The sequence below is a fragment of the Microtus pennsylvanicus genome, chromosome 10 (genome assembly GCF_037038515.1).
Source record: "Microtus pennsylvanicus isolate mMicPen1 chromosome 10, mMicPen1.hap1, whole genome shotgun sequence".
Taxonomy (NCBI): domain Eukaryota; kingdom Metazoa; phylum Chordata; class Mammalia; order Rodentia; family Cricetidae; genus Microtus; species Microtus pennsylvanicus.
Genome location: NC_134588.1, coordinates 52982390 through 52998179, shown reverse-complemented (window position 1 = coordinate 52998179; position 15790 = coordinate 52982390). Strand labels below are relative to the sequence as shown.

The following is a 15790-nucleotide window of genomic DNA, read 5'->3' as shown; positions in this document are numbered from 1 at the left end:
TCCAACTTGTTACTTTGCTGAGGATGACCTTGAACTTCTGACCTCCCTGCCTTTACCACTCTTCCCAAAACTAGGTTTTCAGTCTATACATCTTTAAGCCTCATTTAAAACCTTATTCCTCTTGGGAAACCACAGGCATATGAAAGGTCAGAGTCCTGGCTCTGGGCCCTTTACTGTCCCTATACTCTTGCCACAGCCCATGCCAACATTAGGGTAATTTCTTATCCCAGCATCCTTTCTCCTTTCCACATGAAATCTACTCCCATCACGGGATCCCCATACTTGACCCTCCGCATCCTGGGATTACAGGTGTGTGCCAGCGTGCCAGGTTTTATCCTTTCAAGGGAATCGAACCTAAGGCTTTGTGGATGCTAGGCAGGCCCTTTACTCGCTGAACTACATCCTCAGTTCCTCCAAATGCTAAACCAAGAGCCAGCAAGTGCCCCCATGTGAGTTCTGTCAGACTAGAGAGATAGATGTGGGCTGGAAAGTGGGATGGCAGGAGTCGAGGCTCTGGTAGCCCGTGTTTGAATTTAGTCTTTACGCCAGGGCTGGACATGCTGACGGGAAATTAAGGCTACCTGGGAAGGTTGCTGCAGAGGGACCGGTGGCAGCATGCACAGAGCCTGTGTGTGAACTGGCAGGGAGGACATTTGAGAAATGACTTCGGCGAGACTCCGAGTGCTTGATATGGGCTCAGTGCAATGAAGCTCACGGAGGTTCCAGAAGCCCTGGGCAGAGACCTGGTAACAGCAGCATTTCAGTGTTAGTACCTGATCTCCCTCACAAATGAAAGGGCACCTTGCCAGAATTCAGGATTACCCAGCTTTAAGCCACCACTCCAGGGCCAATGGTGGTGTGTAGGCATAGTATTCATTTATATCACAATTAAAAACTTTTATTAATAGCGTATGTTCTCCCTTAGACAAAAATCTGGTTATGATCTGAAATATCACCAAATAAATAAGAAAGAAGGTGTTATTTATTGATTTCCTGATCCCTTGGGAAAGGGGGTGGGAGCTAAGGACACCTGCACACTCATGTCTCATTTTTGAACTGACACCAACTGGGCTTGGCTTTATTTATGATTGAATTGAGTACTATTATGGCCTCACACTTACAACTCTGGATTTGAGGGTGGTAGGGAGAGGGCCTCATCATGTAGCCCAGTGTGGCCTCAAACTGGAGCTCCTCTGGCCTCTGCCTCCCTAGTGCTAGAATTACAGGCCCACACCATCACACCCAGCTCAGGGATTCATTAATGGATCCTGTGAACAATTTTTCCTTTGTCGAACTGTAAAGCAGAGAAGGGAGGGATTGAATGCCCCATTTCCCAGGTGAACGAAGCATAGGATTTGTTCAAGGCTGTTGTGTCATCACAGGAAGACAGGCCGCAGTTTTTGTGTCCCCGTGTGATGCACTCCTCACTGCACTGGCTCCCAAGAAACAACACCAAGGCCACCAAGCAGTGGCCACCAATCCCTTTGGAAGTTTATGAAACCTTCTCTTTCTCAAACTCTAGGACCTGGGGTTCCCTTCCTGTTTTGGAGTCTCAAACATGCTTCTCTTTCTACCCCACAACTGTTCCTAGCACCATCGGGTTTTCTTGTCTACTCATCTTCTTGACCTAGATAAAACCTTGTTCCTCCTGGGAAAACTTCCTGGGCTGTGTTAAAGGCCAGAGCCCTGACTCTGTGCCCTTCACTCTTTATACTCTTGCCACAGCCCTTGTCAGCATTAGAGTAATTTCATATCCAGCCATCCCCCCTCCTTTTCACATGGAATCTACTCTCATCACGGGATCCACAGTGTCTGGGACCTATTCTGTTCCTGAGAAATATTTGCCAAGTTAATGAGTGGACATCTTTTCTAGATAAGAAAACTGCGAGGTTTATGGACATTAAATGACTCATCCAAGGTCTCACAGCTATCAAAGATGCCTTGACAAAAATTTCTACCTGGGAATACCTAGCACTCGTGCCGAGGCTGATGTCTAGGTTCACATACAGCACTGTAGTCAAAGAAAAGATACTTAGAAAAGTACACACATCAGAGTTTCAGTATTCCCCATGTGGAGAACCCTTTTAGCCTGACCACTGCTCAGATACCACGTGTTTCTGGGATTCCCAGAGTAGCACACTCTGCAGGCAAAGGTGATTGGCCCTTTCATGGGACACCATATAGAAGTTTAAGATGACATTACTTGAAAGCGACTGCTCCCAATTTGTTGGAAAGCCCTGCCTGCTCATGTTTTTGACATGTTGTGTTCTTGACGGATGATATTTACATAGTGACACCAGCAGTCACACAAACTGAGTCCAGGATGTGTGTGTTTGTGTGTGTGCATGTGTATGTGTGTAATAGTAGTAGTAGTAGTAGTAGCATCTCACTATCCCATTGCTATTACTACAAAAATTGTCTGTCTGTGTCCCCTATTTCCAGAGGGACTTCCTTTACTGTCTCCTGTTCTCCATTGTTGAGCCTGGGTTGCTGACATCACTAAGGCAGAGGAAACCACGAGCTGCCATTTCGGCTGCCTGCAGTAGGCAGTTTGTTTCAGTTTCATCTTGCTGCCCACTATATACACGAAGGACATCTCTCTTTTTTCTAAGACTTCTTAGAAAAGGCTGCACAATGGAAAATAAACACCCTGCCAGCTCTCTGGGTAAAAGATTCAAAACCGAGTTGAAGACAGACTATGTTTAGAAATTTGTTTACTAGGGAACTGGGTGAGCACAGGGGAAGCACCATAAGGCAGGATTAGTTATGTGCCCCAAAGGGAATTCAAACCAACGGTTACGGGAGCCGCAAGGCAGGATGAGCTAATCTCCGTGAGGAATGTATAGAAGGATCCAGACAGGTGAGCACTGAGTGGGCATCTGTCAGAGGACAAGGCAGCAAGGATGGAAAAGAAAAGTGACTACAGCTTGCTAAAGGAGAGAGGTGGCCCCACGGAGAATCCAATTAAGGTGGCTCAGGCTCCAGCTCAGATCTGGAGGTTTCCAACCTCCCTGTTACTATGACAATCCTCAACCAGCTTCCTCCTCTGACCCTCCCTCTTCCTGGGTCTTTCTCTAGCTGCTTTAAATGCCAGAACATTCCAGGGAGCAGCCTGGCACATGGTAGGGATTCCCCAGGGCCACAGCCTGTGGAGGAAACTATTGGGAAACTTGCTTTTCCTACATAGTTCACAAGGTATTATGACCCGAAAGTCCCAGGATGGAGAGTCACTGCTGACATTCCAGGCCTGAAAACCTGCAAGATTTTCATGTTTGATCAAGGAAGTAGAGTGGTGTATGAATGCTTGAGTGAACAGAGGTGGTTTTTCTGCCCCCCCCCCAACCATACCTTTTCTCTTTGCACATTTTTAAATTAGAAGTAATCCTGATTTCAGATCTGCTACAAGGCCTTGGGCAACTAAAGTTGTTGGGTTTAAAGGGATTCTCGTTCTCTTACTCTATACATATACCTACAATCCACCACACTCCCATATCCCACACACACTGCTGGGGGGAGGGAGACAGACAGACAAACACACACAGAGACAGAGAGACAGAGACAAAGAGACAGAAAGAGACAGACAGGTGGGAGAAGGGAGAGGCAGAGGGAGAGGAAAAGGGAGGAGAGGGAGGGAGGGAGGGAGGGAGAGAGAAAAAAAGAGAGTTTGTATAGCAACACTGCCAATATTTAGCATAAGTTCGTGGAAACCCAATGAGGTTTGGGAAATATCTGGACCGGTCCGCGGGTGAGAGCTGAGGGATGGGAAGTGTGTAAGATGGGTGTGTCCAGTGAAGGGGATTTCTGTGGTTTCACTTCCAGCTCTCCAGTTAGCAGAGTGCCTGTCATGATTGTGATCCTGATCCAACATGACCTGAGTTTCTCTTTCAGAGAGGACAGCCTGGGTCAGTCCTGCCTACCCCAACTCTGGTTATCTGAACATGGAAATCATTGACACCCATCCCTGCCCCTGGCCATGTTTTTAGCTATAAAAAGAGACTACAGACAGATCCTGTGTCCTAGGATTGTTGGAACAATCAGATAAGTTAAATACATACACTCTAGTTAAAACAGTGGGGCAAATGTAGAGTGAATGTTAGTTTTGCCCCTCTGTTTCCCTGCAGGATTTGTTCTGTGGTCCCTGCTGTGGTTTGGTGGCAGGGAGCTGAAGTGTACAGAAGGGATCCTAGTGATGACGCCTGTGTGTGCCAATGGAAAGATGGTTTTCATATTTCAGACCCAGGGAGGAGTGTAAAACTGGAGCAAAGATTGACTCTTGTACAGCTCCCAGCAGGTAGGGGTGAGATAAGGAAGATTTGGTAGCTTGATTTTTCTTCTGGAATCTTTATAACCTAGGAATCATGCTATTTGAAGTCTTCCTCACCACCACATGGCCTCCATAACAAGGCGTGGAAGATGGTTACATCCCTGACAGCGTGGATGCTGCTCTCGTCTCTTCCCTGCTCCACGCTGGCCTATTTCTGCGCCTTTTTCTACGGGCATCTCCTGTTCAGTTTGGTAGTAGCACATGAAGGTGTTTGTAAATGCACTGTTGTTGATGAATGGATTGACTAATACCTTATCGTTTGGGGAGATGAAAAAGTGGAGTTTAGTGTTGTCTCTGTGAGGACGTTGTTGGCCAACACTGGGACTAGGACACTCACATTTGACACGAACACCCTATCTAGACATACATCTTTGCAGGCCTCTGCAAGCTAGGGTCATGGGATGAAAGAAAAGAGACTGGGATCCAGGAGGAGCAGGAAAGTCCTGGAGAAAGTGGAGCTCTCTGTTGCAGCCCTAAACAGCAAGTATGGGTCAAATAAACTGGTTAGCCGTCTGGGGAGCTAGCCCAGCAGCAGTGAAGAAGCTGGTGCCAGAAGTTCCAGAGAGGCAGCACCCTGACCTGCAGCGAGTGAAGACCTGGTAGCAGGAGCAGAGACACCCTTCCCTGGGGAAGATGCCTCTGTCAGCCCTAGATGAAGAGGGGCAGGTGATTGCAGGCTCCGGGGTGGCAGGTCCCCACAGGTGCAGTCTGAGGCTGTTTTGTTTTGTTTTGAGGATTGCCCATAGCCTCTAGCAGTGTCAAACACACAGATGTCAAAGGAATGCTTGTGCATTTAAAAAAAAAATGCTGCCCAAGTCATGTGGAGACGGCCTTTGCCATCAGAGGCAAGACCACCAGGCTCCTAAGGGTTTTCACCATTTTCCTTTCTCTGAGAGGAGCTGAGAACAAGTGGTCAAGAGAAAGTGACACACCCAGCTCTCACGGATCCTGGGAAAGATGGGTGAGACTTAAGTGTTTATTATTACTATTAATTATTATTATTTAAAGATAGACTCACAGGGTATGATGGCATATGCTTTTAATCCCATCCCTCCAGAGGCAGGTAGATTTAGGTGAGTTTGAGGATAGCCTGGTCTACAGAGTGAGTTCCAGGAGAGCCAGGGCTACACAGAGGGACCTTGTCCTAACCATCATGTCCCCACCCTGTCCACGAGGTAAGCAGGGGAGACAGGCTTTCATTATATAGCTCTGGCTGGTTTGGAACTCACTAGATAGATTAGGCTGGCTTCAAACTTATAGAGAGGGAACCACCAGGCTTTGATTTCTAAATTCTAGAATTTGGTGTGCCACGTGACTGGAGAGACTTACTTTTGGGGGACACTCTAGACTTGCCATAAAGCTATTGCCTCTTATACCTGTTGGCTGAGGTGCTTATGCCCACGTAGCCATAAAGTAGGAGTCTAAACAACTCAGAAATTTCTAAAGGAATGTGGTTTAATATCTCTGGTTAAAATTTACTTTCCAAGGCAACAAATAAGAGACCAGGCGTTGAAAGTTATGCCACATACTATGGCAGACTTTGGAGCCCAGTGAATTCTGTAAATATGTAGATAAAAATGTGGAGAAAAGGAAACTAGCTTGACAATTCCTGAAAAAGTTAAACATAGAATTATCATAGGCTCCCACAATTCTACTCCCTGGCATACACCCAAAGAGCTACAAGCAGGCGTTCAAGGGAATCCTCGTATGTACCTATTGCCAGCAGTGTTACCCATGGTAGCTGAAAGGCAGAAACCCAAATGCTCATAAACTGATGGTGTGTCTATATAATGAAATAAGATTGCGATATAAATGAAATAAAGTGTTAATAGAAGCCACAACACAGCTGAATCTTAAGAACATGCAAAGTGAAAAATGCCAGTCACTAAATGTCATATGCTTCACAGTTCCATTGATGGGAAGTTCTTGGAACAGGTAAGTCCATAGAGGTAGAATATAGGTCAGTGACTGTCAGAGACAAGGGCATGAATGGATAAGAACCGCCTAATGGTTTCATTTGGGGGCAGTGCAAATATTTCGGATGTAGATAGGCATGGTGGTTGCTTGGTACTAACTACCACTGAACTGTTTATCACAGGTAATTTTACATAATTCTCATTTCATGTCAATAGAAGATACAGGCGATGATACAAAATTTCTTGAAAACAAATGACGGCACAGCTATCATTTTAACCATCTGAAAAGTACAGAGTGTTAAAGTTCTCTGAATTTTCACCCCATACCAATATCAGACGTTTAATGGCCACACACATCAACAATGTTTTCCCTTCACTCTTGGGCTCCATCTTGAAAGAAAAAACAACAGTATTTTTCAGAACACTAAACTCTTGTTCCTGGAAAATGTCAGTCAGGAACGTCTGACCTTCCGTGTGGCGCATGTCCCATGACTGTCTCCTCCCTTGGCCCAGACAGTCTGAAAGAGAGAGATTCTTTCCATGGGGAAGTGGCGCCATCCATCCATGTAAATTAAAATCCTGGCTCCTTCCTCCGAGAGGCCAGTGAAATAATCCTTATGCCAAGAAGAATGCAGCCATTGCAAGTCAGCTTGTGTTTTGTGCCACCTGGCAGGGCATTACTTTCTTCCTGACCCAGAGAAGGCTTTGGTCCAAATATCCCACAGGGCAGAGGTTGAACTTTTTAATTTGGAAGCCAGGAGATCTCTGAGCAGGCTGTGTCTAGGTGGAGGTGGTAGGCTAATAGGTCTCCTTTCTCAGCAAAGACTTCATTTCTCAATGGTGGGGGTTACCCTGGTGACCAGCCTGGCTTTCATCTAGGCCACGCTGTGCTAAACTGGCAACCATTACTCAGCAGACTGCAGGCCTCAGGCAGCAGGTGTTTTATGTTAGGAGTGGAAACTGGAGAGAGCAAAGGGCGGGGTGGGGGCAGAGGGGCTGGGGTGGGGGGTGGAAACCAAGGTGTCAGTCTGCAGAGCTAGATTTAAGAGTGACGCTCTCTCCGCTCACTTAGGAATTTCTCCCTAGTGTTATGCTGAAGAGCCAAAATATATTGTGATGTGTTCATTAGGCAATCTGGAGGGTAGGAGGCAGTGATGACTGTTATCTTTGAGGGCCTCAGATTCTTAACAGGACCCCTGAAGAAACTATGGAGAGACTGGTATGCACACAGAAGCTTCGGGGAGCCGGGAAAGAGTGGATGAACCCTGTTTACTCTGGTTTCCATGGAAAGACACATTGACTACAACTACTTCCTGTGTGGTTTGAGGCTGGTGTGTACGAGTGGCTAGCTGAAGCTTACAGGTTACCCCAAGGCTCTGGGTGTCCGAGGACCACAGGTGGAAAGGATATTGAAAACCTGTACTTGTCCCGCTCATGGATCAGTCAACGATGGGGAACCATAGGAAGACAGAGACAGACTCGGTGTCTTACTTGGGTTGGGGAGAAAATAAGGATGCTCTGACTCAGACAGCTGAGTTCCCTTCCTCACAGTTGCCACCGTCACATGTCATTTAGGTTTATGCACAGCATGTCCTTCCTGTCATTCTGCTCCATTGGACTAACACTGGTGGAACCCCCCGTTTCCACTGCCTCTCTCCCTGCCTTCCGGCCTCGCCTCTGTATCCATGACCCAGACCTCTTCCCTGCTAGAATAGTCTGAAGAATGAAGGTTCTCTAAGATGCAGCCATCCTATCAGAGTTTTCAAATGGTTGTCTGTCTTCTGCCAACTTTCTTTTATTAGTAGCAAAAACAAAACCCCAAACAAAAAAACCCTAAAAGGAATTGCTTGTGAGCTTTCCTTAGACCTCTTTATCTTGAAATGAGAGTCTTGTTGAAGAGAAAATAAACTCAGCTGAAAAATACTGTGTGGAGGGGAAGTTGCAGAGGTAAGAGTGAGGGCAAGCCTCGAGTGGGTTATAAGCACTCTCTCTTCTTCAAGTTGAAGCCAAGAAATTTTGGAAAGGTTATGGTTTACTTTTTTCTTAGAGAAAAAAATTCCAGGGGTAGCCTGTTTACAATAGTGGGAGCAAGTGCCTGGTCAGACATGAGGACTGGGACCTCAGCACTGCCATGGTCCCTTGAGACCTTCCCCTAATGAAGAAATCCCAGGTTTGTGTTCCTTTTAGAACTCAACTCTCTTTTCTGTCCTCCACTGAATGTCTACTCCACAGACAGCCCTGGACAATGTTGGGGAAAGAACAGACACCTCAGCTGGCCTGTGGCCCTACAGAGCATCTGCTGTCGATTGTCCCTTGCTGCTTAGAGAGGGAAGAGGTCGTCCCTTGCTGCTTAGAGAGGGAAGAGGTCTCTTGTCACTGTCCTTATTTCTCACTGTAACCATGGCCAGCGTCACGTGCTCTGGTTGCTCACCTGAAGCCTTTCTCATCAAACAAATGCACTATGCGTTGGTGCCTGCTGAGGAAGGGGAACTTCTTGCTGGTCTCTTAGACTAGTTTTCACGGTTATTTGAGCAAGCACTGAAAAGGCTTTAGTTACCTAAGGCACCCAGTATGTGGTCTTCCTGCTTAAACAGTGTTTCTGAACTCCCAAGGACAGTTACTGATTGAAGTTTCAGAAAAGGAAGAGCCAGGGATAGTCTGGATATCGTCAGAAAAAATGAGGTCTAACTGAGTCTCTTCAAGATCTGGAGTTTGCCCCAGAAGTCACTCCGAGAGGACTCAGCCTTTATGTGTGATCGTCTCATTTTCTCTCTGCCATCACTTGAGACTTGAGCACTGCATATGTCCTCATGGACAGATGTCTAGGGAATACCAGCCTTGGATGGGACTACGCATAACCAAAAGAAAGCAATGGTGCTTGCTTGTGGCCCCTCCACAAACTGGCCATATGACTATGGCACTCACTTCCCCTCTCTGAACCCCAGTTTGCTCATCTCTGAAGTGAAAGGGCAGGGTTGGTTTATCTCTAGAGTTTTTTTTTTTTTTCCATTTGAAGTCTCTGAATCTACTTCCTTTTCTTCATCAACAAACAGCCCCTGTTCACTTAAAAGTTTTGATGCTGGCATAATATTCAAACTCTACTACGTTGGAGTATGAGATTCACATGAATCTTTTCAGGATACAGGCTTCACTGGTTGGGATGAGAGAAAGCCACAAATATACCTTAGTTATAACTGATGTCCAGATTTAGAATTACCACCTACTAGACTGGTACCTTTATGAGGATTAGAAAAAAAGAGTCACCTATGGGTTGACTCAGCGGCAAAGTGGGTGGGTCAGTGGCCTATCAGAATTCTGACTCCTGTTAGCCCCTCGAGGGCTCAGACATTCTTGTGAAGTGAACAACCTGCTTGCCCACATATCCCAGAACATTTCTACTTTGGCCCCTGGCCCGTTTAGTGGAGCCATAGAAAAGGAGAAGGATGAGGAGAGGTTACACTAATGCACATCCCTGATAAGACAGAGACTTCTGTCATTCCTACCTTAAAATATGTCATGTGATTAAAAGAACACCAAGTCTAGCCCATGACGCTGCTGTGTCCTGCACCAGCACACCCCATCTGGTTTAGGCAGCTTCAAGAGATCATAATAATAAGCCCTTACATTTAATAGAGTCTTAAAATTTATGTTGCACGTTAAATGTACTTACTTTTTCAATTGGATTCTGAGTCTAACCATTGCCCTGGTGAGTAATAATTATCCCAGTTTTAAATACAAAGGAAATGAAGCAGAGTGAGTCAAAGACTTGTTCAAGGGCAGTTGATAAGTGGTTAAAGCCGGGCACTGCACAAGCATCTTAGCTCCACCAAGGATTTTTCTTTCCTCTTCCTTTCTTCTTTCCTTTCTTTCCTTCTCTTTTCTTCCTTCCTTCTTCTTTTCTCTATTTCCTCCTTTCTTCCTTCCTTTTTCTTTTTATAAATTTCTATGCAAGTTGCATAAGGTCTGGATCTGGGTCCTGGCATTCCGATCTAAAAGTAACTCTGCAAGGGTCTGAAATCAGTCTTACCTGGCCATTCTCTTCATTCGAATGTAGAAAGGTCTCTCACACAGGTGTGGCTATACATTCTGGAGAGGCGTAGCAGATCTTACAACCTAACTAAGGTTTTCTCCATCTCCTTTACAATAAGGTAATGATTTCTAGAGATTCACTCACTTAGTCAAATCGGTATGTCATACTTGGGTGCCATTCGTCCAGAATTATTTCACAGTTTTAAGAATTTCGCCATCAGGATGGAGATAGAGACAGAGACCCATACTGGAACAATGGACTGAGATCCCAAGGTCCCAATGAGGAGCAGAAGGAGGGAGAACATGAGCAAAGAAGTCGGGACCACGAGGGGTGCACCCACCCACTGAGACAGTGGAGCTGATCTACTGGGAGCTCACCAAGGCCAGCTGGACTGTTACCGTAATAGCATGGGATAAAACTGGACTCTCTGAACATGGCGAACAATGAGGGCTGATGAGATGCCAAGGACAATGGCACGGGGTTTTGATCCTACTTAATGTGCTGGCTTGGTGGGAGCCTAGCCAGTTTGGATGTTCACCTTCCTTGATATGGGCGGAGTGGGGAGGACCTAGGACTTACCACTGGACAGGGAACCCTGACTGCTCTTTGGACTGGAGAGGGAGGGGGAGAGGAGTGGGGGGAGGGGGAGAAGGGTGGGAGGAGGGGGAGAAGAGTGGGAGGAAGGGGAGGGAAATGGGAGGCTCGGAGGAGGTGGAAATTTTTTTTTATTCTCCTTTTATCAATAAAAAAAAAAGAATTTCGCCATCAGACATCTCAGAAAAACCTGACTCTGAGCTATCTTCCTAGCTTGTACTCATCAGTCTCCCCTGTTCATGTCTTCATGTAGGACCCCTGTTTCTCTTCTTTCAAAGCCAGCCCTCCTCTGGCCAGTAACTCTTTCTCCAAACACCAATCTGAGGGTGCCTTTTCACTACCTAATGACGGCTTAGTAGGGCTGGAAGGAGAAATCTCACTCTTGGCAGTAGAAGATCTTATCCCCTCTCGGGCTGTTCCTCCCACCTGCCTTTGGCTTTGTGCAAGCTTTTTCCTTTGCCCACAGTACCTCTTCCTTGGTACTATATCACCATCTTCGATTCCATAGCTGTGGCACATTGCCCAACACACAGAAGTGCAGTAAGGCTTAGGGATGGATGGGATGTCCTTCCTCTATGATAAAAGCCAGTAAGGTAGCTTGCTGAATGTCGTGATCCTGATTCCATAGGCCGAATGTTGACAATGAAGGCCAGAGAAACATTTGTTTTGTAATGGGCCTCTTTCCTAGAACTGTGTTATGGGTAAAGATGGGGAGGCAGAATTTCAGAAAAAGGGAGGCACTGGGCTGAGGGAAGACCCATCAGACTAAGTAGTTGATAGATCTGGATTAGTTCAAAGGTAGGAGAGAGAACCTTGCGGAATTTTCCCACTCACACATAACTCTATGGAATAAGAAGATTTACTTTAAAAATTACATTAGAAACCCCACAATAATCAAGAAGCAGTACACTGTGCTTAAGGTAGCAGCGACTTTCAGTTACAGGATTTTGCAACTCAGGTGGCACTGGTAAACTTTGGAAAGGGTTAAGGACGCGATGCACCCGTGTATCTTGTAAGACTTGTTCTTGGTCCCCAACAGGACTTCACAACGAAGGCTCCTTAGATGACCTTCAGGCTCTTACGGATGCAGCATAGGTAGTTTGGAGCGCAGGCGCTCTGGAGACCCTTAGGTGCTGAGCAGATAGCCGAGCAGGCCTGCAGGTCCCATGGCAGACTGGCTGGTGTTCTCTGTTAAATTAGGGCAAGCACTAGTCCCTGCCTCAGGTTCCCTTTAGTTAGGCAGGGCTGGTGTTCAAAACCTCGGCTACCTCTCAGGCTATCATTTACTTAACTATTATTACACAAATCATTCCGACAAAGCCCTTTCAAAGGCAGGCAGGGAATCAGGGCGCCATGAGCGCTGCTCCACCTTCAGGGGTCTACGTTCCCAGGTGGGAAGAAGATCAAGGAGCTTTTGGAGAGTCAGAAAAGTTCAGAAAAAAATCTGTCACACACATTCCCTGGGAACTCAGAATAGCACACAGGTCTCACTCCACCCCTTGGCTCCAGGCCGCATTTTCAGTTTGGTCAGTTTCGTAGCCTGGCTGAAATTATAGTTTCTCTTAAAGTGATTAAGAAAAACCCAAACCGGTGTGATTTTCGGATCATCTCAAATACTGACTTTGTCCGCGGAGACAGTGTCCATCTGATCCTTTTCAAGTGACTCCTACCCACAGCTGGTATCTACTGGAGCTGGGAACTCCACCCCGGACTCCAGGGGAGCCCCAGTGGCAGGCCGGGGGCGGAAAGGAGCAAAGTAAGTTAGAACGAAAGCAAAGCAACCCGGCGAGAGGCTTCTTAGAAATAACCACTTTATCTCACTTCTCTCCGGGGCGAATTTCACCCTTCTCCAGACAGAAGTGACTGGGAAGTCCCCTTCCACACGAGGGGCGGCTCCCAAACGTATTCAGAAAGCAACAGCACAAAGCACTATAGAAAGTTTTGAAACTCACCTTTGGGACCCGCGGGAGGACTTCCTGCGTGTGGGACCCTGGACCTGCTCGGGTGCTGTCTGGGTCACTTGGGCACAAGGGCGAGGTCTCAGTCCCTCCTCCAGCTCTTCCCTCCCCCTGCCAGGTCCTGGGAGGGAGGCGGCTCTGCGGATCAGTGGGTGCCACCCATGCGGTGTGGAGGAAAGCACCCCCTGTGTTCCCTGCTGTTCGGGGCTCCCACCTCTGCTCCCGAGGTCAGGAGCTTGACTTCCTGAATCTGACTGGCTGACTCCGGCCGCTCCCCAGCCCAGCCCACTCCTTAAACTAGGGCTCACACGCCACAGCCACAGCCACAGCCCAGTCCCCTTCCTCCGGGGCTCCCCGCCAGTGTCCCCACCCCGCCCCGCTGTGACGTACTTTTGCCCCTCCGCCCCTCCCGTGCTCTCCTTGAGCTGACAGATGTCCCAGTGTTCGCAGGGAGGTGGGGTGTAAACTCCCAATCAGGAAAACAACAGCCCGGTGTTGCCCCGAACAGACGGGGCCCCACCTTCTAGGAAAGGGGATGGAGCGTCTTAAGGGAGAGCAGGCTGCAATGCCTCATCCCCACTAGGTATCCTTGTGTGTGTGCTTCAAGGCATCATAGCCTGGAAAATCTTAGGCTGCTGACCTAAGACACTGAGGAAAAGTGATAGGAGCCGCCTGAAGCTGTTAGGAGCACAGAGAGTGGAGAGAACAGACTTCAAAAAGTTCTCAGGACTTCTTTCCTTTTACTTCATTTGTTCTTCACGTGCTTACATTCAGATCTCTTGGGCGGCTAGGAGGCTGTGGACAGCTAGGAACGTCCCCAGAATCACCTTGGGAGATCTCACCATGATAAGAACATGAGATTCTGCCCATTGGATTGTAGGTGGCAGGGGCAGAGTTGGTGCTTGCTTCCCAGTGACTGTGCCTGGGCTATAGGTTCCCTTTGGCCTTTGCGTGCCTGAATTAGAATGACTGGTGAACCGGTTGTAACTGAGAAACAAGAGTGTTCTTCCTGTTTACTTAAGAGAAGTCAGCTGGCCTTGGGTTGACAGGCTGAAGAGAAGGCCCAGCATTCATCCAGAAAGGCCAAGAATAGTTAGGTTGTGGTAGGTTTTTTTTATCCCCTCCAGACAGGGTTTCTCTGTAGCTTTGGAACCCGTCCTGGTACTAGCTCTTGTAGACCAGGCTGACCTCGAACTCACAGATATCCACCTGGGATTAAATTCCTTTGCCATCACTGCCCTACCTGGGGTCTTCTTTCAAAGGCAGATTAATTAGAGTTCTTCCCAGAAATCCCAGCAGAGAGAACTTGATCTAGATATGTTGTTGTGTGTTTGAAATCAAGTTTCACAATATAGCCCTGGCTGGCCTGGAACTCACACTGCAGACCAGGCTGGCCTCACAAAGATCTGCCTGGCTATGCCTCAGTGTTGGAATTAAGGGTGTGTTCCATCGTGCCCGGCACCCACCCAGATTTGAATAAGAACAGAAGAGTGCCCCAGAGGTCTTATATGGTCTCAGAGGAGTTAGTATGGTTGAGTGGGTGGGGAGGGAAGGTCAGGCTGTGAAAGAAGACAGAGTTCTTAGCAGGACTCCATCAACAACAGGGTGGAGGGCGGGGGGGGGGGGGGGCGGGGGGAGTGGCGAGATGCCAAGACGGAGGGCTTCCCTGGTGTGTCAAATCTGAAGCCCAGGTCTGGAGTCTAATGGAACAAGGTGCTGGAGGAAGACAGACTTGGGGGATGACATTCCTTAAGTGAAAAGCTGGTGTTTGGAGGCTGAGACTCCCCCGCGACCTACAACTTTAAACGGTATATCATTTTGTCTGACACCCTACCTGTGTGAGATGTAATTTGACCCTCCCTTTGAGGACTGTCAGTAACCTTCTTCCCCAAGGTCATAGCTAACACCCCCATCCCCAGAAGAGAGTATGGCTGATGTGCAAGTCTGCTTTGACACCTCCTGGGCAGGGGAAGACAATGGAAAATGCTTTCCTGAACAACTTTATATTGACGGGTTCAGGCTGAGTTGACAGAACATTGTGTTTCAGGAAAACAAAAACTCAGATAAATGAAATGGAAAAAAAAAGAGGAAGCCAGCACGAGCTTTATGAGTATGACAGTAAGATATGGAAGAAAAGCCAGATGTTAATCTATAGGGCAGCATCTCACTGTTGTCTCAGATCACAGGGAGGCAAGTCTAGTAAAGAGACAAATTGGGGACCTGATCTGTGGCAAGACGGCAGGTGTGCTGTCACTGAATTCCAAGGCTCCAGGGTCTGTTGTGCTGACACCACGAGGCAGACACATCCATGGCACGGGCAAAGGAGTGATCATAGTAAACATCCGGCCGGGAGGTTTTCATTCTGGATGGATGACACATCCCTTACGAGAAAGTAAGTCAGAGTGTCCATCTACTGCTTTGCCCCTTTGGCAGTGAAATCTCAACTCTTACTTGAACTCATGAATGGCCCCAAGCAACCCCAGTGCTGTTCCAGGTTTTAAAATTCCTCATTAGTTTCCTTGGGTTTTTTTTGGTATAGATCTTTGAAGGTGGTCAGGAAGTTAGTGGGCTCCAAGTGGCGTGAATCGGAGCATTAACACATCTAATTAAGAAACAAAAGGCCGAAACAGCAGACTTGTGAACCAAGACTGGAGATTTAAACCCCGTTGTGGGTGACTACCCCTCACTGACTTTAGCACCTGATGAGCTCTGGTTCCATATCACAATGCTGCAGGCAAAAACCGTTGGCTCCCTCCCAGATGTCGTGGGAACCAAGAGGACATTAACCATTGAATTTCAGCCTGCTTTGAAGGTGAAGACTGACTACGCTTGTTCTCTCTTGGCAATGCCCTATGTTAGAGAGGTCAATGGCAGCATTGGCCAGCCCTGGTTCATCTGCCCAAGCCACCTGTGGGAGACGGTTTTCTATCAGGTCACCCACCCAGAACAGTGCTGTATAACGATAACA

The 15790-nt window shown here is 47.5% G+C and overlaps 1 protein-coding gene across 2 annotated transcripts in view; it reads right to left on the bottom strand.

Moving 5' to 3' along the window:
* Nucleotides 1–13172, bottom strand: part of Kiaa0040 (KIAA0040 ortholog) — a 36156-nt gene extending 22984 nt beyond the window's left edge. For both annotated transcript variants that reach the window (XM_075988363.1, XM_075988365.1), the window contains exon 1: nt 12817–13172. The gene's annotated coding sequence lies outside the window, so the exon portion shown is untranslated. The remainder of the gene's footprint in view (nt 1–12816) is intronic.
* Between the last annotated feature and the right edge of the window lie 2618 nt (nt 13173–15790).